This window comes from Cydia amplana, chromosome 6 (genome assembly GCF_948474715.1).
Source record: "Cydia amplana chromosome 6, ilCydAmpl1.1, whole genome shotgun sequence".
NCBI lineage: Eukaryota > Metazoa > Arthropoda > Insecta > Lepidoptera > Tortricidae > Cydia > Cydia amplana.
Window position 1 is genome coordinate 4,164,292 of NC_086074.1, and position 27,068 is coordinate 4,191,359.

At 35.9% G+C, this 27,068-nt stretch overlaps 1 pseudogene; it reads left to right on the forward strand.

Moving 5' to 3' along the window:
* The first annotated feature begins 685 nt into the window (after nt 1-685).
* Nucleotides 686-25,105, forward strand: LOC134649072 (sulfotransferase 1C4-like; annotated as a pseudogene).
* The last annotated feature ends 1,963 nt before the right edge of the window (nt 25,106-27,068 follow it).

The window sequence follows — 27,068 nt, forward strand, 5'->3', positions numbered from 1 at the left end:
TATCCGCTCTTTTCCAAAATGATGTAAGGTATTTTTGGTAGGTATAAAATGCATTTTTTTGTCATAATGCGTAGGGGGTTTTTTAATTTTTAATTTAATAGTTATTGTTAAGTGCCTCGGTGAAAACCTTGGTTAATAATGTCATAATTATTGAAATAACAGAGTTGAAAGTCTTCACGACTTCTACGTGAACTAAAATGAAATAAAACAAATTAAATATAGCGTTTGTAATTCCTATACAGTGTGTAAATCCAATACGGGCAGTAAATTAAACCCGATATATAATGTATCCGTTTTAATCATTAATTAAGAAGTTTTTCTAAGTTACACTTTATTGGCCCCGTAATTATTATTTTTTTATTTACCGATCAGCAATGTACCTGTACCTACTGCAAACATAAGAGACATGACATTACGAGATACGAGCTTTTTAATAGTAGCTCGCAACAAGCGAAGCGTAGCAACAACAAGTACTTTAAAAAGCTCGTATCCCGTAACTTGTGTGTTGTATTGTATTACATATGCTAACCACCGTTTAAATAATATTCGCCCGTATTGAATTTACACACTGTATACGATACTACACTTGATTCTTATATGTAATTTAACGTTTCAGATTACACTTTCCCTATTCCTTGGAATTCTTTATTTCATATTCCTAGCTTATAAAGGAATCATTGCGATTATGTCTCAAGTAAGTTCCTGCATTTGTTTACAGATATGCACTATTGTTTCTCAGTTTGGATTGACTTTACTAATTATTAATATATGATGTTAATATAATTTATGATATATTTTTTTAATGTTGCCAGTTATCTAAAGTAGCCATGACTGTTACCATGAAGTTTAATTTACTTGTTGTTTTTTGTAATATTGTTGTCGTTGTAATAATTATAATGTATTTAAATAGATATCCTGGAGATACATATCCTAGATACATATCTAATAAAATTATTCATGACTGTATTAACTTACATTTTTTTAACAAGTGCCAAAGTGTCATCGGAGTCTGGTTACCTACTCTTGAAAAATCGTATCTCACTCAAGTGTGACATTTTATTTTCTTTATACCTACTCAAAGGGCTGCCAAAACGTATAAAAAAGTTTTATCTTTGTTAATTAATGTTATAGGGTATCCATTAAGATAATTAAATTTGTCCTTACCAAATAGTACTACAACAGATCTTTCTGTTTGTGAAGTGTCTGAAGCGTGATTGTTTTACTTAAATATTGTGGTGAACGTTCTTTTACATTTACTGATTGTGTAGGCTTAGTCCTGCTCACGTCTCATGAATCACCCTGTATAAGCCTTTGTCCTTCAGTAGGTACACCTGAAGGACAAAGGCCTATGAAATAAGATCTTTATCGAGCAAGTGTGATGAAATTGAATAGGTAGTATATTACGATACAAGTGCGAGAAATAGGAAATTCGCAACTCATGACGATTTAATTTATCGCCACTCAGTTCGAATTTACTATTTTTCTCACTTGTATCGTAATGTAATATTACTTATGCTCTAGTTTCTACTTTTCCATCAGTGGAAATCCACTTATAGCATAATTTTGTTGAAACTACTATGACTTGTTTTTTTTTAACAGACAGAAAGAAATAAGCCAGGAAGTTTCGTTACGCTTCTACTGTTATGTAATTATGTATCAGCGCCTCCGTTTATGATATACGCCGCACACAAGGCGCAGAACGAAGTGAAACGGCTAATCGGAGCTTTGGCCCGGCTGCACATCACACTTTTGAGGAGTAAGTATGTAAAGCCCCATTTGTACATTTGCTAACTATACTTGGTCAACCAGATCTTGACAGTAGAAAAAGGCGGCAAATTTGAAAAATGTAGGTGCGAAGGGATATCGTTCCATAGAAAATTTGAATTTCGCGCCTTTTTTTACTGACAAGATTTGGTTGACCAGCTATAGGTACAGTATGGATTCAGTCGATCGACCAGGGTGCGTATCATAATGAATACGCACTTTTGGTATAATTTCAGTTTACAAACGTTCAAAACGTATACTAATCTTATGTATAATGCACTAAATCTATATTTTCAATAAGTATAACATAAAAATAATATAACATACAATATACATACCGCTGTTTGGTGTAACATACAAATAAACTAATTACATTTAATATAACATTCATTATGCATATAAATTAAAATAATGAATAACATCTCATATAAGTAGTCGCGGGTTCAAACCCCGGCTCGTACCAATGAGTTTTTCGGAACTTATGTACGAAATATCATTTGATATTTACCAGTCGCTTTTCGGTGAAGGAAAACATCGTGAGGAAACCGGACTAATCCCAATAAGGGCCTAGTTTACCCTCTGGGTTGGAAGGTCAGATGGCAGTCGCTTTCGTAAAAACTAGTGCCCACGCCAATTCCTGGGATTAGTTGCCAAGCGGACCCCAGGCTCCCATGAGCTGTGGCAAAATGCCGGGACAACGCGAGGAAGATGATAAGTATCTGAACAAAACATCAGTAAAATTATTTGGATAGCTCAGTATTTCATAGGTCATCGAAACTAATTACTGTCAGAAAAGTAGGTTAGGTTAGGTTAGAACTGTGACTCCCCAGAAAAAGAAACTGCTGCCCGAAAAGTAGGTTAGGTTAGGTTAGAACTGTTACCCCACAGAAAAAAAAGAAACTGCTACCATAAAAATAGGTTAGGTTAGGTTAGAACTGTGACCCCCCCCCCACAGAAAAAACTGCTACCAGAAAAGTAGGTTAGGTTAGGTTAGAACTGTGATCCCTCAGAGAAAGAAACTGCTACCAGAAAAGTAGGTTAGGTTAGGTTAGAAATGTTACCCCCCAGAAAAATAAAAGATTAAGTTTATTGCGTAGTATTTGTTTTGTATATTATATTATTTCAACGTTATATCTTTTTATACTTACCATAAACGATATTAAATGTAAAGTTCATTATACATTATAAAATTATTGAATTCATTGTTATACGTATCGCACGTTATACTTATTGCACGTTATGCCATTCAAAATTATACTAATTGAATTTATATATTCTGAGCAATATATTATAGGTTTGTATACGTTCTATTACTTACCCGTTCGAATATGGCCGTAAGTTCTTGAACCGTCTAGATGGGGCTTAAAACAATTGACGACTTGTTCCTACATCAAATTTTTTTGTACACTGAAATCTAAATGATGTCAGGTCAAATATTACCTCGGTCTCTTTAAAACAAGAGTGATGTAGTGAATAGGCTATTATTACTGAACCGGTGAGCTCCATCTAATTATTAGGCTCTGTTTTCACTTTCCATTGTGACTAAAGCCAATCGCCGATCAGTTAATTATAAAAAAAAGGTCGCGCGTGCATTTTGCTCTGTCAGTACATTTATTAGCGCGAGGGAGACGCACTGACATATGATTTAGATATACTTTGCATGTCACAATGTAGGTACATAAGTTTGAATTGGTCTCTTAGATTAGAACAGCTACATGCATGGTAAATTTCATGCCATGTGCCGGCGGCGGTAACATACTATATTCTCGTGCCGCCTACCATACAAAATTATAGCCAAGGAAGTTAGAATCTTGTTGTATTTTCAATTAGGGTGAATTTCATTTGTTCGAAAATTTGATATCAGCGTAATTCGTCCCATTCGTTTTTCGTTCATTTCTTATGTCCGTCTCATTCTGTGTTCGTCACTCATTCTTTATTCGTCTCGATCGCTATATGTCCCTATCGTCTTAAGTACAATTATGTAACCTGTCTCTTTCTTAACAAGTCTTTTTCGTTTTTCGTCACGGTCTTCCTAGGACTATGTCTTTGTTTGTGTCTCTCTTTTTTGGTATCATTCGCACTTTATCTTTAGTCACTTTCGTTATTCGTCTAACTCTTTTTTTGTCTTTAATGGTAACTCGTTCCGTTCTTTTTTGGGCACGTTCGCTAATCGTCCCGTACTAGTAGGTCTTAGTTGCTATTCATATGTCCTCCGGATCGGAATTCATAAACAAATTGAAGTTTATATGTCCCGTACATATACAGAACGGAAAAAAATGAGGGCCCTGAAGGGTCTGGGACTTAATATAATTAAGATAGTTAATTTTTCTCAAGATAAACATTATTTCATATGAAAAAATAAGAATAACTGCATTCATAGATTTTGATATGCCGTCAATAATCGTCATGGTATTCGTTTACAATAAAATCATGGCCAACATCAAGATGTTGGCCATGATTTTTGAAACGCAAATTTTCTAATTCCGCAGCCACAAAAACTAAGAAAACGAGACGCAAAACGAATGTAACGAACTTAGAATTAGACTGAAAATGAATGAGACTAATCACGAATGTGACTAATAACGAATGCATGAAAAAAAAAGAGACGAATAAGTGAATGAGACAAAAATCGAAAGGGAATAAGAAAGAATGAGTCCTAGGAAGACCGTGACGAATAACGAAAAAGACTTGTTAAGAAAGAGACAGGTTACATAATTGTACTTAAGACGATAGGGACATATAGCGATCGAGACGAATAAAGAATGAGTGACGAACACAGAATGAGACGGACATAAGAAATGAACGAAAAACGAATGGGACGAATTACGCTGATACCGTATATTGGTGGTTATACATTCTACATTAGTTTAGAACTTTAGAACATTATGCAGCAAAAGAAGCAGTAGGGACGGTTAATCATTTGTTAATTATTATACAACGCATGAGATTTGTCTTTCACAACCTGGCTACGAAGTTTCAAGCCCCTAACTGAATAAAATTGTTCTCGATATAATCTCTCTCAACCCCCAGACGATTTCCAAGTCCACTATTTAATAAAACCTACTACCTAACTACCTATTTACGAAGTTTGAAGTTCCTAGCTTTAAATAAAATTTGAACCCTCTACCAACTCTCAACCCCTGTTTATACTTTTAGGGGATGAATTTTTAAAAACGCTGAAATTACTTTTCTTGTATTGTAATAATATGCCTTTATACAACGATTCAAGACCCGCACTCAAATAAATATTTGGGTTCCATACAAATTTTTGACCCCTTCACCACCTTGGGGGATGAATTATCAAAGACTCTGAAATTAGTTTTCTTTACCTTTACCTTTTTACAAAGCTTCAAGTTCCTAGCTTTAAATAAAATTATAACCTATACAATCTTTCCACCCCTTTTTAACCCTGTTATGGGATGAATTTTTAAAAACGCTGAAATTAGTTTTCTTGTGTTCTAATAATATGGCTTTATACAAAGATTTAAGTCCCGCACTCTCAAAAATATTTGATCTCCATACAAACTTTCAACCCCTTTTTCACCTCCTCGGGGGATGAATTTTTAAAATCGCTGAATAGGGTTTTTTGTTTTTAATAAAATACCTTTTTACGAAGTTTATCATTCATATATAATATCATTTTGATGTCAGTGTATGTTCGAATTGGCCTGTTAGTTAAGGCTATCCCATAGACTAGGAATCCTCTAGACTGATTTTAGAGCAATTATTTCATGAAACCGATGCTGCCAAAAATACGGGGGTGCGGGGGGACGAGGTGAGCGAATCCCGTGCCGTGATTTGTCCGTTCAAAGACACGGACCAATCACGGCACGGGATTGACTCGAAGATGGAGTAAAACTACCGTATAAGTGGCAGAGGGGGTAGGGTTACTATGCTCAGTCTAGAGGATGTCTTGTCTGTGGGCTATCCTGACTTGGGCTCTATGCTTCTTAAGGTGCTCTGTAGTTAGCAATGTATCGAATATTGCATGCAAGTTCTTGAACCGTCTAAATGGGGCTTCATTTATCATGTTATAGTCCGTAGATTTGAAGCTGGCCTCGAATGGCTAATCCTTTGTCTATTGTGTTAAGTAAAACCGCACGTGCCGCTACCTGCGAAAAAAGGGTCGTGTAATTCTAATTGGCACTATTACGGCTACCATCAGTTTGGCACTGACATAAACGCCGTCGAGAACGTAATTTACTTTCTATACATCTCGCTCGTACTCGCATATTAGTGCAAACGAGATGTATAGAAAGTAAATTACGTTCTCGACGGCGTTTATGTCAGTGCCAAACTGATGGTAACCGTACTGAGCGCGGGGTAGTCCAACGCTCAACAAACCAGCGTAGTTGCACTCCCCGATATTATAATATTTATAATAATATATTACTTGCAGTTGATGGCGACGGAGTGGCCGAGTTAAGGAAGTCGGTGAAAAACCTTCATCGTGGAATATTGGTGAACCCCACCGGAATTGAAATAACCACCGGAGTGCCCTTACATATGCCAATGCTGCCGTATATTGCCAGTACTGTCATTTCGTATACTATTATTCTTTTGCAATTTAACCATGTTGTGTGAACTGTTTTGATTCAACAATAAAACTTCAACATCTAAGTAAGCACAAGATGCGACATGCAGGTTCTGCCAGGAGTCAGAGGAGACTGCAATGCACATTCTCTGTTCCTGTGGACCACTAATGTCAAAAAGAAGTACCTACTTAGGGCGGCATGTATTGCAACCCTATGAGGTACAGAACGTTACGGCCCAAAGCATCTGTAATTTTCTGGATGCAACGGGCATTAGTAATGAACTTTAAAGGGCCGTCACAATAGATCAATACTTGGTCGACGTGACACTCAAAGGCCCGATACCACCCCAATAATAATAATAAGCACATAGTTTATACGGGTCTCGGTTTTTTCCCAAAAAGTTTTAAGTCACATACTTAATGTAATTTTTGCCCGCATTTTCGTTAGTCATAATTTATTCGGTTCAGAAACGCGTCACTTTTCAGGATTGCCATAAAACAAACCCAACCTAACCTAACCAATCTATAGGATAATCTTACGAAAGCCTGTAAAGTTAACGGTTTCAGTTTAATGACTAATGATAATATGACAAACAATTCATTATGACTTAATACTTTATGGGAAACAAAGGGACCCCAGTTTATACTTATCACTATTTATGTTTATATTTAATAATGAAAATACTTCATAATAGGGGCAAGTGTAAACTGAGGGTGGGATTCTACTTAATTCGACAAAGCAACTCGAATCCATGGAACTCCTATCTATGTCCCTAACTTTAGCTAACAATGGCAGAGGACATATGTCTCGTTTCAGCGTTTATTACTTAAGTACCAGCTTATTTACTTAGATAAGTATTTTCGTCTCATATTTGTTAGTAAATACCAACCATTTTATTTGACCTTAAAACAAATACGTATGTGTGTAAACTAGTGTAGAAAATTGTTTAAGTAATAAATAAGTACTGCTTTTACATTTTATCTTTCTTTGCGCTACTAAGTGTTCCTAGACCTATTTCACAATGCATGACTTGCTCAGAAAATAAAATATCTTCTTTGTTGGTTAAATGTGTAGTTGTTAAATACACAGAAGGTTTCATTTCAGCGCACTGGGATGGAGAAGCAAATTTCTAGTTTGCTAATTACCTAAGTATTTCATAACTAGATGATGGCAGACGCGGTTTTTTTCCTGGTCACGCCAATGGCAATGACTGTGACCTGGTGGATTATTCTGATACCTGCCTGATATTATTACAATTAGAATACGCCTCTAGTTGTCAAATTCTATATAAAGTAAGGAATCTTCTTCGAGACTAGGTACTAATCTAAATTTTAATACAAGCTTACTTATTTTACGAATAAAATATTTCAAAAAACTAGAGTATTTTTCTACACGGCTAATGTCGGTCACATGAAAGTTCATACGAAAAACAAAACTACTCGTAAAACCCGGAACCCTGTTCCAGTGCTCTTCCCTGAAAATAATTTTAAAAGTATAAAATGTTGGACGTAAACATGTAAAATATTGAAGCACATTTTTCGCCGTCGGCGTTTTGTATTTTTGTAACTATTAAAACTTTTTGTAGATGCAATTAATGGCGTAGATGTGGAACGTAAATGTTAATACAGAAATATTACGTGAAATGTAAGTACCTAAGACGGGTTCGCACTACATGATTTGCACGTAATTATTTCGTGGATTAACAAAGCAATATTTCTGTTTAAATTAGTGTCTGAAAGTAATGTTCAAGAGACAAATTCCTTACTGGATTATAAAGAAGAGATATAAAACCATCATAAGACCTGTCATCATGTATGAATCAGAGTGTTGGGCCCTAAAGATAACGGATGAAAAGAGATTGCATGTAGCGGAAATGAGAATGTTAAGATGGATGTGTGGCTTGACAAGAATGGATAGGATAAAGAAATAGTATATAAGAGGAAATTTTAAAGTTGCACCCATAGTAGAAAAAGTAAGAACGAATCGCTTAGCGTAGTACGGGCATGTGATGCGGAGGGATGAAAATCATATGACGAGAAAGGTATTACGAATGAATGTGGAGGGAAGTAAAGGAAGAGGAAAACCGAGGAAAAGGTGGATGGACTGTGTGAGAGATGATATGAAACGAACGCAAGTGGATGATGACGAGCGAGAGAGAGGTAAGTAGACATGTAGAAGAAGAAAGACATGCTGCGTCGACCCCAAATGAATGGGATAAAGGCAAGCGAATGCTGATGATGATTTCTTAAGGCTTAGTGTACTACTGGGGAAGTACCTCCACTTTACAGAGAACCGCAGTAAAAAAAACACTAGACCCCACTCATAGTGTTGTGTTCCTGCCGGTGAGTAACTTTGCCAGAGCTCAACGAGGGTGAGGAGTGATAGGGTCGGCAACGCGCATGCTTGTTTGCCACCGACGTAGTATAAAATCACTTCAACACTTTTGTGGTGCGCATGCTGCGACCGCTGCAGGGGACCATCGAGTGCGCCGACTTCTGGCCGAAAGGTGTCGTGTTTCGGACGTTCCGGGGCAAACTGCCGAATCCGACACCAGAGCAGACGATTCAACGGAGCCACGCCATTCTGTCGCCGAAATAGTGTATAAAATAAAATTATATGTATGTTAGTCTATAAGGTATATGTAATATGCCTTGTTGCCTGAAATACATTTTAAAATTGAAATAAAGTAAATAATAAAAAAATCCCGCCGCGTATACCTACTTAAAGACCTTAGTCCCTTATCTACATTGTTTTCTTCATCTTCGGCTTGACTCTCGGCGTCATGTTACATTCTCGCTCTGCCGATTAATGTATCTCGCTCACATCTCGAGCGAGTTTCAGCGACACCGTTCAAGTTAGCGGGAGCGAGATTTACATACTTTTCATATTTTTGTGAAACCTGAAGTAGACTCCGAATAAAGTTTGCATCAACTTGGTGGCGAGCTGTTGAGGTAATGACAATACAAACAAATCTCATCATAAGTAGGTATTTTTATATTAAAGGAAAATATGGAAAAAAGTTACGCTTACGGCAGGACCCGCAATGTCCGCAATCCGTACGTTGCTCTTAATTATGCTCTTAAGTCTCTTAACCAATTGAGCTTCGGAAGCCTACCAGGACCTCGCAAATCTTTCAATTTTTCCATTTCCAATCAACAAACTTCAACTTTTTCCATTTTTTCCTTTAATATAAAATTTGGAGTATCGCTCGCAGTAGTATCTGCTTATTAAAAAATTGATAAGTAGGTATGTTTGAAACAGATGGCGTTATCAATCTTGCAATTCATTGAAAATCAGGGTTGGCTTAACTATTTACCCTAACTTCACTTGTGCTCATCTTAGCCAAACTAAAATATGTAGTTATAAGCAAAAAAAAACTAAAATAAGTACCCTAACTTTACCACCCGACCTAAACCTCGTTTTAAGACGAAAGTGGAGTACCCGCGCGAAATCGCCTTTTCATACAAACGAAGTACTCATTTTCTAGTTCAGTTCGTAGCTGTAATTTATACAATCATCAAAAAATCGAAAGAAATCAAACGTAACGGCATACTTACATCAAATTATATTAAAATATTTTCCATAAAATGTCAATATTCAGAGAGAGGTAGGTAAATGGGCACTACGTTTGTATGGAGGCTTGGCCGTCCCCTTTCCTCTTAATTGTGAATATTCACTAAAACTTATTCCAAATGCTACACGTTTCGTTACTTTTAATCACCCATGATACAAGTTCGAGGGAAATTAATATTTTATTATAGTTAAGGCGAAGTTACGTATTAAAGGCGAATTCAGGGTACCTATTATTGCCTATTATAAGAGCATGTAGGGGCCGTGTCGTACCAGGACACTAAGGGGCTGGCTTCGGAGTGACCAAGGTGGAGACAATTTCATCACGCTGCACCCACAAGAGCCCAGCTCTTAAATTGAATGAATGATTATTGCCAACTCTCAACGAACTTTAATTTGATAACGAAGCGAAGTTACTACCAACATACGCGCAATTGATGTAGAACAGCATGAATTCTTTAATATATATTAAATAACCCTGAGAAAATTAAAACCTAGAGGTATATCAATAATAAAAAAAAACTTGTGGCCTCGAAGCAAAAGATTTAAGATACTTTTGAGGGACATTTGGCAGAAACTTTGTGACAATTTTCAACACTTCATCACGCCCGTAATTTCTGTTTTGGTCGGAATTTTGAATAGAAACTTTTCCAACGAATAAATGGTAGTACATTTTTTAAGCAAATCATGTTCGCTGAAGTTGAAGTGCCTTGTTTTCCTTTAATTTGAAAGTCACTCAAGTTGAACCCTGAGGACAAATCAAACTTATATTGAGACATCAAAATGATGTCAGTCACCCGAGCGTCTCGGTTGCGACAATACGTGTACGGACAAGTACAAGCTAAATGCATGCGCGTGTGACATTATTTAGATATCATTTTGATATCACACTGTAATTACTAACAATTGTATGGATATCTAGAAAATCAAGAAAATCACAAAATTATAAAGGATTGGCAAGGCCCTTGTGGCGCCCTTAAATAAGCTGACGCAGGGCTATTTAACCGCGACAATCGAAGTTCGCAAATTGCTGGCATCTTACTCCTTATTACGTTTTAATTGGGGTAAAAGAGAAAGATGCCCTTCGGTGTTTGCGGTAGGCCCTCAGTATTCGCATACCATCAGGCATCCAGCATATGCTTTTTGCAATCGATGTGGTATAAAAAATTATTTTATGTTTAATATGTCACTGTTTTCCGTTTCATACACACTCGTATTATATTTGTCTTATTTTTTAATTTTTCATTTGACATGACATATCGCATTCCATTTACCTATCCATTAAACTATAATCATATTTAGTATAAAATAAATAGTATGTTGTGGACCTTAAGAAATTACTTACCAATAAATTGTACTTTTTTCATTATACGGTTAGTGGTCTAACCGCTTTTTAGGGTTCCGTAGCCAAATGGCAAAAAACGGAACCCTTATAGATTCGTCATGTCTGTCTGTCTGTCCGTCTGTCCGTCTGTCTGTCCGTCCGTATGTCACAGCCACTTTTCTCCGAAACTATAAGAACTATACTGTTGAAACTTGGTAAGTAGATGTATTCTGTGAACCGCATTAAGATTTTCACACAAAAATAGAAAAAAACAATAAATTTTTGGGGTTCCCCATACTTCGAACTGAAACTCAAAATTTTTTTTTTCATCAAACCCATACGTGTGGGGTATCTATGGATAGGTCTTCAAAAATGATATTGAGGTTTATAATATCATTTTTTTCTAAACTGAATAGTTTGCGCGAGAGACACTTCCAAAGTGGTAAAATGTGTGTCCCCCCCCCCTGTAACTTCTAAAATAAGAGAATGATAAAACTAAAAAAATATATGATGTACATTACCATGTAAACTTCCACCGAAAATTGGTTTGAACGAGATCTAGTAAGTAGTTTTTTTTTATACGTCTTAAATCGCCTAAATACGGAACCCTTCATGGGCGAGTCCGACTCGCACTTGGCCGCTTTTTTCTTTTTTGTTTGGTCCCCTTAAAAAAGTTAGATTAAACGAGCCAAGTAAAGTTTTTTAACGAAGGAGAATAAGTTTAAGCATCTTAAAGTAGGTACCTACTTTAAAATTTATAAATATTTCCTTTCAAACACCACTTAGTTACTACCTCACTCGTTTCCGGAAGAAACTTATGGATACAATCTATTTTATACCCAGAGAAAATAATATTATTTTTCCGTTGGATTTTCTCAAGGCATTTACAGTTTTTTGCGGAAATATGACATGTTTGTCTTATAGAACATGTTCTGTAGATATTACATTACTGGAAACATTCCTGGAAACTTTTAGACCGTTTCAGAGTTTTGCAGAAATATACACGCGACAATTAATTAAATAGTACCACCGAAATAATCAGGCAAAACTTCTGTGAGATAGGTACATATCAAAAGATATTAAATACATACATAATATATTTAAACGCCCACTCACATTTTAAGTACGATGGTTGCTCGACATTTTTAACTACTGAACACGTGCTTAATACACATCGCTAAATATGAACGTATATATATTTTAAATTAACCTAGCCACAGAGTAATTGAACTCCCTAGAGATTATTAAAAAAAACACGGACTGATTAATCTGTGTCCAGGCTTGGAATCTTGGGCAATAGTTGAACACAGTCTGGATGGCGTATATCATTCTATAGTGATATATTAGGTGGGCAATTTATCTCTGAACGGTCTGGCAGAACTAATGGGTAGCTACTAAAGAGGACAACTTAACTGATTTTGATAAATCGATCGACATCTACAAATTTGCGGTCTCTGTGACCGTTTGTTATTTCAATGGAACAATTGGAACAGGTCATATTATTGTAATGAATTGAACAAATTAAATTCAAAATGAAATGACGTTTCCTTTGTGAAATGAAACAAATATTGAAAACAGTAACTAAGGGGTCATCCATTAAGGCGCTAGACGCCGTTTTTGGCCGAAAACTCTAACATTCTAGAGTCTATATCTTCTTAACGGTTCAACAAAAAAATATGACAAAAATATATATGATTTTACGTTTTATGTACAACATTTCCAACGTTTGACTTGTTCCCTATGACTTATAGTTTTTCCAAAAAAGGAACATTACGACAGGCCGTTTTGCGTCTAACTTTGCCTATTTCTAGTAAACGGTTTATTCGATTAAAGTTATTTTTAAACTAGAATAATTGTTTTAACAGATACTACAAATGCAACGTAGAATAATGTTAATAAATAATTTTTTTTTAAGAAATCGAATATTTTTCAACATTTTGTGCGTATGTAGCTCGAAAAAGGCGTGGCCGGCAGTCGTGTGCTAGCTTTGAGACGAGGAGGCTGTGTCGCTCGTCGCTCCGTGCCTTCCTTGTATTCTGCATGCTTGTTCTGAGCCGAGGTGCAATAAAATTGGAGTTATTGTGGCCAAAGATTAAATAACTGCAGAATGTTGATTTGGTTGTGACGCGCTTTAGCGCGCGCAACACGGTGTTTCGCAGCCTATTATTACGAACGTAATGACAATATTTCCACTTATGTTTGAGAAAGCTTCATTTGAAATATATAAAAAATGTTTTCGAACATGCGCCGACATATTGCCATTAAAATTTAACGTTATTAATAAAGTTCAATTTCTAAAAAAAATTGATCAACATTGGCAATTTATGTTGTAGGTATATACTATATACCTAGTTTGATTCAGAAACCATTACATTTTTAGGATTGTTACCCATTAAAATGATGTTAGTTTATTAAGTAAATCTGGGGGCACGGCAGTGCCCCCGCCAAGTCGAGCAAAAAAAGAGGCCGTACCATCCTTTTCTCGAAGCGATTCAGGCCATTTTCGACGTCCTGTAATTTTGTGCTGGCTGAAGCTAAAACCCTGAATTTTCAGTAATATATAGGGCTAAACATGCTTAAGATATATTCTTAAAAAACATTCAATTTGAACTAGTAGTTTAAGAATTATTGTACGTCAAAGTTCCTTATTTTCGACACTGACACACTCACTCACTCACTCACTCACCTACGATCATCATAATTCTAAGGTACTTCTAGTATATCCACAAGCTTCAAATTTTTAATATAAGTAGTTTTTAAATTTAATTTTAAAACCTAAAAATACTGCAATATCAGTCACGTTTTAAAGATCTAAGAACTGCATAAGTAAGTTTGTAATCCCATATAAATATTTGCTATTACAAAGTTACTGTTGCAGTTCCTACAAATAGTAGGTAGTAAAGTAAAGGTACACTACGATGTACGATGTGTGTATGAATGAAGATGTGTTTCTTTATGATATGTGTATACATAGTATGAGTACCCGAAAAGAAGGGCTGTCTACAAAAAGAGATGAGATCCCATCAAAAACATTACATGTAAAAAGGTGCAAGTCTCGCAACGCTTCTACTACAAAAAAGTTTTGAGATGTAATGTGAAACCAAGTCGGTTATTTTAATCAGTGCCAGGGGGTGTTAAAACTGTATCAAATATATATCTTTAATTTGTAATACATATAATGACTTGGCAATCGCACGGCTGCAAACAAAAGGTATACGAGTATAGCGCCAACTGCACGCCTCTGGGCTGTATCTTATTCTTTGAACCTCGTGGCGGTGCAGCGATACAAAATTCACGTACGATCGCAGCGAGCGGGGTAAGCGGGTGGTGCGGGTACAGAGCGCTTAGCTCCGCCCTGACGCTCAAGGGCATTGGGCCTTCCAATCGTCTTAATTACATCACACGTTTAGGGGGAGGGAGGGGGTCAAGAAAATGTGACATATTGTGACATGGGGGAGGGGGGGAGACACAAACTTTGTGACGTCACTTTAACTTCATCAGTAACCGAAAATTTATTTAAATTATTTTATTCGCTGTACATAAAACTGTGTTTTTAAAACGATACTCGTTTTTATTCGTTTAATTTTTTTTCCTAAGCAGTTTTGGGTTATAAAATTACTAATATTTATATCGTCAAAAATATTTTGATAAAATATTAATAATACTTAGGTACTTACTTAATTCGATTTGGCGATTTCGTAGAAAAAATGTGACGTCACACTAGGGTGGAGGGGTTTGCCAAATGTGACCAAGTGTGACAAGGAGCCCCCTCCTTGTCAAAAAAGTAGGAGGGGTCAAAAAACCTAGAAATTCGTGTGACGTAATTAATGGATGACCCCTAAGTATAGTTTATGAGGCTACCTGTCCAGTGTCTACTGAGAGGGAGCGGAGCGAAGATGTGGGGAATCAAACAAAAAATGTGAGTGCGTCCGACCAAGATCAAAGTAATATCGACGTTGACAGTGGAGATGGGTATTCTTCTTGTAATAATCTCATCGGCCATCAACTCTACGCTCGTCCTTCTGCAATCTACTCATGTTGTATAGTAAAACGTATAACTGAAGAGGAGGATAACGACAAAATTGGAGTTTCTATATTGAATTTTACACTTCTTTGTTAAATGCCATGAAAAAATTCGCACGGAATACATATTTGGCCAAAATATGTACATCGTAACACACCTTTGTAACCATAGAAATAAGGATGAGTGTGGAAGGATGTGATATATTTGGCCACTTAAAAACAATAACTATGTATTTGACTGTACTAAAATAATTTATGTTAATAAAATATTTACATCATCGCCCTCGATGGATTATCATTTCAAAGTACGCCTACGCGTAATTATACCTACGAATAATAATTATGTGAGTAAACATTATGGATGATAATCTTATCATGTGGTTGAGATTATATTATGACTTAATATAAACAAGCAATAAACTATATTTAGTTAATACTGTTTTCCAAGTAGTACGTGTCACGTACTACGTGATCATACCTGGTAAATATTTAATTTCATAAAAAAGGGATTCTTTTTATTCAACTACTGAAGTATAAGGTAATAATAAAATTATAATCTCATCATCATCATAAAAATAAATATGTCAAAAAAACATTCAGATCTTAATATCTCACAATATTTATATATACAACAGCCAGTAGCTGAGTTAATACATATTACATTATAATAATTAAAAAATATATATATTTAATAACTACATCAAAATGGAGATGTATGAGAATATACACACACTAGCTCAGTGGTTCCTTACCTTTTTAGTCCGGTCACCCCTATGACTAACTAGGGAACCTGATTTTACCCCTCCTCCCAATGGTAATAAAAAATAAAACGTGTACGTTTGTTGTATTGTTATATTAGGTTAGCTTATTACCCCCGTAAAATACCAGTTTTACCCCCACGGGGGTAATTACCCCCAGGTTAGGAACCACTGCACTAGCTACTTCGTCTGCGTGAGATGATGGTGATGATGATTGATAAAAACTATGATTGAAATTATGTAATAAAAAAAACCGGCTCACGCTTGACTGCACATTTCTAATAGGTTTTCCTGTCATCTATAGGTAAAGAAGTATTTTATGTATTTTTGTTAAAATTTTACACCTAGTACTTTCTAGGTCTAGGGCAATGGTCGGACAGACAGACAGACGCACGAGTGATTCATTTATTCATTCATTTATTTATTGATAAAATGGTATACATTTTACATGTCAATGCTTACATTATACACACAATTATGTATAAGGATTCCGATTTTTCCTTTTGAGGTACCTACGGAACCCTAATAACTTATTAAAGTGATAAAGCATAATATTCTAGGTACATAATGGGCGACAAAGTAAAAGTTCAAGAGCTGGATCCGCAATCTTCGTGGCTTTTAAAACGTCATTTTAATCGTATGTACATATATTAATCGTATGTACACGTACAGTCAGCAGCAAAAGTTGCTAAGCGGGCCACCTGACCCGCCTGCACCCGCTGCGTCCGCTGGATCACCTGATCAAACTGATCTTGACGCGACTTTATTGTTAAAAGAATAAGAGCGTGTCAAGGTAATTCTGAAAACCTCGCCCACTTAGCAACTTCTGCTGGTGACTGTACATATTTAACTTAGATCCATGTTTAGCCTACTGATAGACAGGTGGAAATCGGCCTGTTTCGAGAAAAGTCGTCGACATCTCTTCTAAATACCTAAAACTGGTATGGATGTGTTCCTCGTGATCTCTAGAATACGAAATGACCGGTTTTAGTTTATGGAGTGGGGGACGGGTCGAAAAAAAGGGGGGCAAAGATGGCGGCCGACCATCATTGATATTTGTTCACATCTTGAGTCCTATGGGACCGATCGGTTCGTGTGAGGTGTCGTTTGAAAGAGTATTAAACGTGCTATTATTGTTTCATAATAACCGTAGTCATAACTGTAGTCGTTTACAAAATATTTTAAAATATTTGATTTTATACCGTGCATGGATGGCATAAGTACTGATTAAATATGCGCCTAACTCAATAAATTACAACAATACCGCAATTATTTTATTACAAAATATACGAGACATTTCATTAGCTTACCAAAAACATAAGTTTTATTGGCGTATGATATTATATAACCAATTAATAACGAATTTTGTTCAGCATGGGTCACTACGCACCGTTACGTAAATGGCGGGCGACCGACGTAAACTTTTCATTATTTCTCGGGTTCTATTTTATTGATCAATTGCTGATAGGTACCATTTGAAAGGTTATTAAACGTACAATAAATGGTTTCTAATAGCCGTAGTCATAACTTTAGTAATTTACAAAATATTTTAAAATATTTGATTTTTTTACCGTGCATGGATGGCATAAGTACTGATAAAATATGCGTCTAACTCAATAAATTATAACTTTACTCCAATAATATTCTTACAAAATGTACTTGAAATTTCATTAGCTTTCCAAAAATATAAGTTTTATTGGTGTATGATATTATATAACCAAGTAATTACGAATTTTGTTCAGCATGGGTCACTAAGCGCCGTCACGTAAATGGCAGGCGATCGGCGTCAACTTTTCATTATTTCTCGGGTTTTATTTTATTGATCAGTTCGTGATAGATACCATTTGAAAGAATATTAAACGTACTATAATTGGTTTTCAATAACTGTAGTCATAACTTTAGTCATTTTCAAAATAATTGAAAACATGATTTTTTACCGTGCATGCACATAAGTACTGCTAAAACATGGTTCTAACTTAATAAATTATAACTTTATCGAAATTAATGTATTTACAAAATATACGAGACATTTCATTAGCTTTCCAAAAACATAAGATTTATTGGTGTAAGATATTATATAACCAAGTAATAATGAATTTTGTTCAGCATGGGTCACTGCGCACCGTCATATAAATCCCAACAAACAATTAGGCGACACTTAGCACCTATTTTCTTACCTAAAGACAGCCTGGCTCTATTAGAATAGCTACATCTATAGTCTTTGTTTAGAGTTTATAGGCTCTGGTGAGATAAAAGTGTTTAAAAGGTTCATCTAAAGATTTAAGATCTACAGTAGCTGTTTTGGCTATATTGCATGTTAAGCTGCTAGTATTATAGCTTATAGCTCAAAGTGAATTGAACAACCTTAACATCTATATGAGTAATAATCTGCAATTTGCACTTAAGGTTCTAAACGTGTGATAAAGCCTTCTACTTATAGCTTTTTATATCGCAATCGCTACTTAACTCTCTTGTATGACTTACAGTCGAACAGAGAAGTTATGAGTCGCTATTATAGATCTAAGATCATGTAGTTACAGACGAGCGTTATTTAAATACCGTAGTACATCTTATAACTGTCAATAGAGTCATACTTACAAGCTAAAACTACAATGCCAAACGCCAATGAATCAATAGGTAAGCAAAAACTATAAATTAGACCGTAAAATAAAATAGTAAATAAATATAATATAGATAGTTTACTCAATATTGACCTTATCTTACTATTACTATACTTAAAACCGGACTTCACGGATAGTTATTATGTGGACATACGCTGCTACTCAAATAGTAGTCACTTATTTTGCATCCTGGAGCGTGCGGCGACAAATATCTCTTTAACGCCACAAGCCTCAGATCTCACTAAAAAGGTGATTTTAAATTATTAACTACGGAGTGGGGTTGAAAACGTTTTACGTGTAGACGCGTGAGTCAAATAACAACACAGATATTAAGTACTTCATATGCAGTGGTTTTGCAATCATGAAAGCTACGAACTTAACGATGTTATGAACCTAGAACTGGGCTTTTGTCAAAAGAGTCAAACTATACTTAAGTTTCCTGTGATAAAAAAACAAAACAAACAAACCATCATTTATATCGATATTTTATCATTTTGGATACCTACATTATAAAATGTACTGTCAAACAATAATAGAATGCTGCTGGTCTACCAGGCGCTCGCCGCGCCGTGTGTTTGCTTGCTTGGCGAAATTGGTCCTGGCATACCTACATATATGTTTATAGTTGTACGGTAACTAAACAATATTTTTGGAAAGTTAATAAATAGTTTGCTGATTTTACTCTAAAAATTTCACGCTATATTTACTACATTATCTCTTTCTCAAATTATTTCAGTCACTAAGCAAACCTCTAAGGTAAAAATTAAACATTTTCTTTAATATTTTTAAAATGGTTATTTTGGGCCTCAGATTTCAAACAATCGAGTATTCACAGAAAATTTAATATGCTTGCAAATGGTATCCACCATGTATCAGAAAAATAGAACCTGAAATATAATGAAAACTCAACGATGGCCGGGCTCCATTTACGTGACGGTGCACAGTACCCATGCTGAACAAAATTCATGATTACTTAGTTATACAACATTATAAAGCAATAAAACTTATATTTTTGGATAGCTCATAAAATTTCCCGTATATTTTGAAAATATTTATTGCGGTAATGTTATAATCTACTGAGTTAGAAGCATGTTTTACCAGTACTTATGTCCATGCACGGTAAAAATCATATATTTTCAATTATTTTGTAAATGACTACAGTTATGACTACGGTTATTAGAAACCAATTATTGTACATTTAACATTCTTTCTAATGGTATCCATCACCAATTGATCAGTAAAATAGAACCCGAGAAACAATGAACAGTTGTGGTCGGTCGCCCGCCATTTACGTGACGGTGCGTAGTGACCCATGCTGAACAAAATTCATCATTACATGGTTATATAATACAATACACCAATAAACCTTATGTTTTTAGAAAGCTAATGAAATTTCTCGTATATTTTGTAATAACATTAATTGCGGTAAAGTTATAATTTATTGAGTTAGACGCATGTTTTGTCAGTACTTATGCCATCCATGCACGGTAAAAAATCATATATTTTAAAATATTTTCTAAACGACTACAGTTATGACTACAGTTATTATGAAGCAATAATAGCACGTTTAATACTCTTTCAAACGACACCTGAAACGAACCGATCGGTCCCATAGGACTCAAGATGTGAACAAATATCAATGCTGGTCGGCCGCCCACATTCCCCCCCTTTTTATCGACACGTCCCCCTCTCCATAAACTAAAACCGGTCAATTCGTATTCTAGAGACGACGAGGAACACATCCATACCAGTTTTAGGTATTTAGAAGAGATGTCTACGAAAATCGTGAAGGAGACGACTTGTGTTTAATTTAACGCCAGACTATGAGGCTTACTGTACCAATACTTACTGGTGATCAGGAAACTTTCCATAATTGCGAAATTTTCACATTTAAAATTTCGGCAACTTGTGATATATTTGTATGGGGATCGAAATGTTGTTTCCTATGAAATTTTCCTGAAATTTTCGAGTACATTTTCAACTTTCTTGACCGTAACGTACCGTAACTTGCACATAGGTACAGATGTGCACCTAAGCCTAATGATTGTATCAATATTTGCTAGTTTGTTTAGGTACATATAATTATTATTTCGTTTATATTAAGAGATTAATTTTATTTTATAATTTTTGAATGGTTGGGACCAGACCAAATATATAATATTTTTATATAAATATATCTAATAAATATTTACCAAACCTAACTTACGTATATATCACAGATAAAGTATTATATTATGTATCTATAAAATAAGAAATAAAAAAAAAATGGGTGAAATTGAGTGACCTAGCTACTCTTAGGATGTTACAAGTCTTAAGATCTTGTTTACAGACAAAGCAAAATACGGCCGTTTTGGAGATGTCGAAAATTGTCAACTTATGGTGTATAAAGAAGATGCTGACAACTACAGAAATATGGTCGTAAGACCCGACGATATTTGGGTGGCCACGTTTCCGCGCTCTGGTAAGGGTACAGCAACAAACTAGTGTCCAGATAAACCCACGCTTTTTAAAGTCACGCCCCTACATAGCACATCTACGAGTAAAGTAATTCTACTTTTTTTCTTTAAACACAAGCACCACTAAAGCCACAAAATCAGTACATTGACTGAAGTAGCATAACAAATACGAATGTTTCCGAGAAAATACGATGGTAAAGGATTATGCACTACATCAGTCTGTAATGTATAATTCCGCTTTGCCGACTGTATATATAAGTACTTAAATACTTAGTTTTGTGCGGTTATAAGAGTTTACTTAGGTTTTTGGGTATGTACCGACCCACCACCATATTCTGAAAGATATTTTTAAACAAATTTCTTATGATTAGGGACAACTTGGACGCAAGAAATAGTCTGGCTGCTCATGAATGACTGACTTCGACAAGGCTGTGAAGATACCTTTGCAAGAGAGATTCATGTTCCTGGAGTAAGTTGATCTATGAATGTTCTTGATTAAATACTTTGTGAGTAATTGAGAAATAACTAAATCACAATAAGCTTGGCCTTATTTTGTGCGTTTCAGCATGTTATTACTGGACTCTTGTGATAATTATTGCATTATCTATGAAAAGGGACCTTATTGTCGATGGCGCTTACGCCGCACAGCGTCGCGCGGCATTGTATTTATATCGAAGCATCGTTACTAATGGCGTAAGCGCCATCGACAATAAGGTCCCTTTTCATACATAACGTTACATATACCGACAAACATGTACTAATGATTCTGCCCTTTCGACTATTATATGGTCGCTAAGCGCGAAGATTTTTGTTAATTGACCCGCTTGTTCCTAATACCTCTATCGCACGCGCGTAATATACCTATTGCTGTCTCGCCCATCATGCGAGCGGTAATGTTACTACAGAATAAATAATAGTACTAAGTACAGAAGACTCACTCTCTAACTAACAAAACGCGTCTGTTACGATTAGCACAGATATGGCCGCTAGGTGTCGACAGCGCCACGCGCGGCTTATGGCTTTCCCCAAAATTGGGGCCGGAACGGATGTACTTTTAGCTACCTGTAGCATAGCGCCGAAATCGCGGAGTGAGCCACGCCTGATGTTACATATTTATTTTCTTGCAGAGTGAATCATGCATTGTATTTGGAGCCGCAAAAAATACAAAGCATGGACCCAGAGTTACTCAAAGAAGCCATGTCATTTGTGCACTCTTATGATGAAGTAGTCGCCGCGCCTTCCCCTTCTCATCAAGACACATTTGCCTTTCTCACTTTTACCTTCTAACCTACTGGATACTGCCAAAGTGGTATATGTAGCCCGAGACCCGAGGGACGTTGCCGTGTCCTATTACCATCATACTAAACTCTTTTGGAATTATACAGGAGACTTTAAAAGTTATTGGAACCTTTTTATAAGTGATTTAGGTGAAAAACTATACTTGGTCAAGCAGATCTTGTCAGTAAAAAAGGCGGCAAATTTGAAAAATGTAGGCGCGAGGGATATTGTCCCATAGAAAATTTGAATTTCGCGCCTTTTTTTACTGTCAAGATTTACTTGACCAGCTATATCTATTGTATCCATTGATCTACTTACTACTTATGCCAGTCGTTGGTCATGCAGTTGCGCAATGATTTTTAGTAGAAGGTACCCGATTTTGGGACAAAAGTATAAATAGGTACAAATTTGCTTCAGGCAGTCAAATTTTCAATCAGCTACGGTCTGTAAGTGACATTTTAAGGGTCAATGTAAATAAGGGGTCAATGTAAATAATGGGTTAATGTAATATTCCATATTATTCTCAGTACCTACTTGAATAAGGAAAGTCAGAAATTTATAAATTTTTCAGGAAATAAAGCAGAAACAAATTTTATTACTTGATTAAACCCACGAAATCTATTTCTCTATATAAAAATAACTACCTACTGAAAAATAAGAGATAAAATTAGCTATCTGATATTTTTCAGTTATCTGGTCTCCATTTTTCCCACATTTAAAAGAGGCGTGGGCACTCCGTGATCATCCAAACTTGATGTTCATATTTTACGAAGACATGAAAAAGGTAAGTTTTGTCATTATTTGCAATAGTTACTATGGGACAGTACCTAAGTAACATAAAGTATAAAGTCCCACCTTAAAATGAATAGGTGCCATCTTACATCTTGGACTGCCCGATTCCAATAACTGACAGCTCTTTAGTCACTTTATTTTTCTTATACTTAAGGACCTTAATGTACAATGGGTTCAGGTATCAGAGTTTTGGAAAATCTCAACGCTTTTTTAGATCATAACATGCATGGTTGCCAAAAATTATGAATAGCAATTTATGAGGCATTTCTTCATCAATTTGAAACATGAATAAACAACTTTTGCCAGATTAAAAAAAAAACAGAAAGGTCTAAAACGCATCATTAAATAAATGTAACTATTTTTGCACAAACTATTTTTGACATGAAAATTGGTTCTAAAACATTGATTTGCGTACTTAATGATATTTTTGATTAAAATGATCGATTACTTTTTTTTTGTTTAAAATAACCAAAAATAACGACGATATCCGTGATCGAGGGTCGCATGTCTGTCCGCGCAATAATCAGCGAAGGTACGGAGAAGGACCTAAACTCACTGCACCTTTACTTACACACTAGATCTTAGTGACTATAATTTCTTTCAGGATTTACCATCAACTGTTAAACAGATAGCACATTTCCTTGGCAAAGAAGCTACGGACGAGAATATTATGAAGCTTTGCGAACACGTGGACATAAAGAACTTCAAGAAAAATGAGTCAGTGAACCCATCATGGATGGTCAAGATTGGCAACCCTAACGGCGAGGGCTTTGTAAGAAACGGTAAGACTGGAGGAAATGTTACCTAGCGTTCCGTTGTCGGTAACTTCAATTATGAGAATCAATTTGCGACTTTTCTCTTTCTCAACTAAACCAGTAAAATCGTACAAATATCGCAAATGTGTCAGAATAGCTCGGTAAACTATAGGTACTCTGTTGATTAATGTTTTATGAATCTGGTGGGTCCTGAAAGTACAGTCGCCATCAGATATATCGGAGCGTCTGAGGTGCTCAAAAATATCTGAACATGCACTCTAACATCTTGACAACAGAGGCCTGTTCAGATATTTGTGAGCACCTTGGCCGCTCCGATATATCCGATGGCGACTGTATATTGCCCAACACCGAGTCCAAACCTACCTATAAAAATCTTGGCCATTTGTATGTTTTTACCAATTATGTCGGTCTGTTTTGCAATACGATTTAGGCCAACAACCTTTTAACCGCCAGCAATTTTTGATCGAGCGTGCTCGTGTCGCCACCGACAATAATTGTACCACGCAGAGTAAGCTTGGCATAGTTACGGGAGTTATAAATGTGCTGTAAAAACCAAATCAGATCTTTGTCTTATTTATCATACTGTGGCGAAATGAGCTGGATATTATTATTATTATTGGGGTGGTATCGGGCCTTTGAGTGTCACGTCGACCAAGTATTGATCTATTGTGACGGCCCTTTAAAGTTCATTACTAATGCCCGTTGCATCCAGAAAATTACAGATGCTTTGGGCCGTAACGTTCTGTACCTCATAGGGTTGCAATACATGCCGCCCTAAGTAGGTACTTCTTTTTGACATTAGTGGTCCACAGGAACAGAGAATGTGCATTGCAGTCTCCTCTGACTCCTGGCAGAACCTGCATGTCGCATCTTGTTTCTTGCCAATTTGAAACATGTGCTTGTTCAACTTACAGTGTCCAGTCAGTATTCTAGTCACCGCGCAAGTTTTGTGCCTTTTGAGCCCCAGAAGCTCCTTAGCGATTTTGCTGTTGAACCCTTTGATTAGAGCTTTCGAGTGAGTTGGTGAGCTGGATATGTAATGTCTTATATATCAGACTCTGGCGGTTAAAGGGTTAAGGATCATAATACTTTTAAAAATGTTATCAGGTAAAGTTGGCACATGGCGCGAGCAGTTCAACGAGGAGATGGTAGCACAGGCGCAGCGCGAGAACCTTGCCGGCTCCGACCTGCGTTTCCCTCAAGTTTAATGGATTTAGCTAATATAAAGACGCTGAGTTCGAAGAATTTAGATTTAGAAGACAGAGAGGCAGATAATGAAATTTAGATTTTTGGTTATCGCGGTAGGCAGAGGGACGCATTTTTTGCTATGTAATTTATGACGGGAATTTCATACTCAAGCGTGCTTTGGATGCGTTCTGACCACTATATAAAAAAGTCAAATGTCGTTAATTAATGTAACACCTGCCATACATAAATTATAGTTAAATAATAATCGTTATTTGTAATATTTAACACAGTTTTATTTTACAGGTGTTCCGATAAATCTTAAGTTGAAAGTACCTTTTTTGTTTACGTTTAGGTAGTCATGATGAAATGTTTAGCACAATCATCTAATTCTGTTACCAACAATTATACTGATAAAAAAATGAACATATAATATATAAAATTACTTATTTACTAACAGGTTATTGTTTTTGAACAAAATGTTATTTAAATTAGGCACCTTATCTGGATAAGATAAGTTTTTTATGGAATTTTGTTTGTTTGTTAACGATAAACTTATCACGGTATTCATGGTTGTAATGTTTGACTCCCAAGGGCGTCACGGGTAGGAGATAAGATATTTCCTATTTTCATTGATTGTGAAATAAGATATCGTAAATTTTGATGCTTAGAGCTGGATGCCAAGCGCGACGAAATAAAAGCTAGACCACTTGCGGCAATACATTATAATTACACAAATGGTGTGCTCACATGCCCGCAATGTTCGCGAACTTTTAGTAACAAGATCGGCTACGTCAGCCACTTGCGAGCACACTAGAGACACCATACTTCAACGGAGTTGAAGCAGTCGCCGTGGCCGAATCGGCCATGGAGTCATTATACGTATCGAAAGTTTCTGAAAGTAATCTATAAATTGTAGATACAGATGTCAATCACAATTTAATGCCATTGGTTGTGTCTAATTCGCTCTGCTGGATCCAGTGGGATACTGACTAGTTTAATATTTGTACATCAGTCTGCTTAGTTTAAGTAGCAAACGAATAAGAATTACTCACGGTCGTTTATAAATAGTTGACGGTATAACCACTATCTGTAATTACTACTGCTATAACCCTCATCATGTATGTATTTTAATTTACAAATGGCGACATTTAATAAACATAAAAAAACGTGTAAATAAATTAACACTACATTTCATTTATAGAAGTTATTATTTGCCGACAATCATATTAAAAACCCCACTCATATTGATGGATTTTCACAATGCAGTATCGGTTTCATTGCAGTTCGATTCATCTGATGAATATGTCAAAATGCCTAAAATAAATTTGCTCCGCACGCTTATGGTTATAGAAAACATGCTTGGTATTTACCGTAACATGTTTTCATTTACTCGTACGTCAAAAATAATTGCAACTTCCCGAGCGGCATTTTCGGTGCTAATATTCACAGCAGTTGGTTTGGAAGCCTTTATTGCATCACTCAATAATATAGAAGGTAACTCACTAACATCGTTATTTCTTGGTTCATACAATATGGTGACCACAATCAATTTGATTCCGATCATAATCGCAATAAGCCGAACAGGGAGTTTTAGAGTCTTCATCAAGAGGATGAACGACCTTCACGGATATTGCAGCAAAGACGCTGATTACATGAGAAAATTGAAAAGAATGAAGAATAGAGTCAACATTCTAGTACCAGTCCTGATTATTGGCTATGCCGTTACATTTTTAATAAATTTAAAGCAATGGATGAATGTGTTTGAACATAATGAAGCGTATGTAGCGTACATGAGCATGTTTCAAAGCGTGTTGGCGTATTGGAAAGAAGTCCGTTTCCAAATAGAATTTTCGATCTTCAATGTGCTCATTAGAATTATGATTTTGATTTTGTCGCACTTGAAGATGAAGCTAATACACTTAATTGAAACTATTGACTACGCATATTACAATTATCGGTCGGAGTTCATCGAATGGTCCAGAG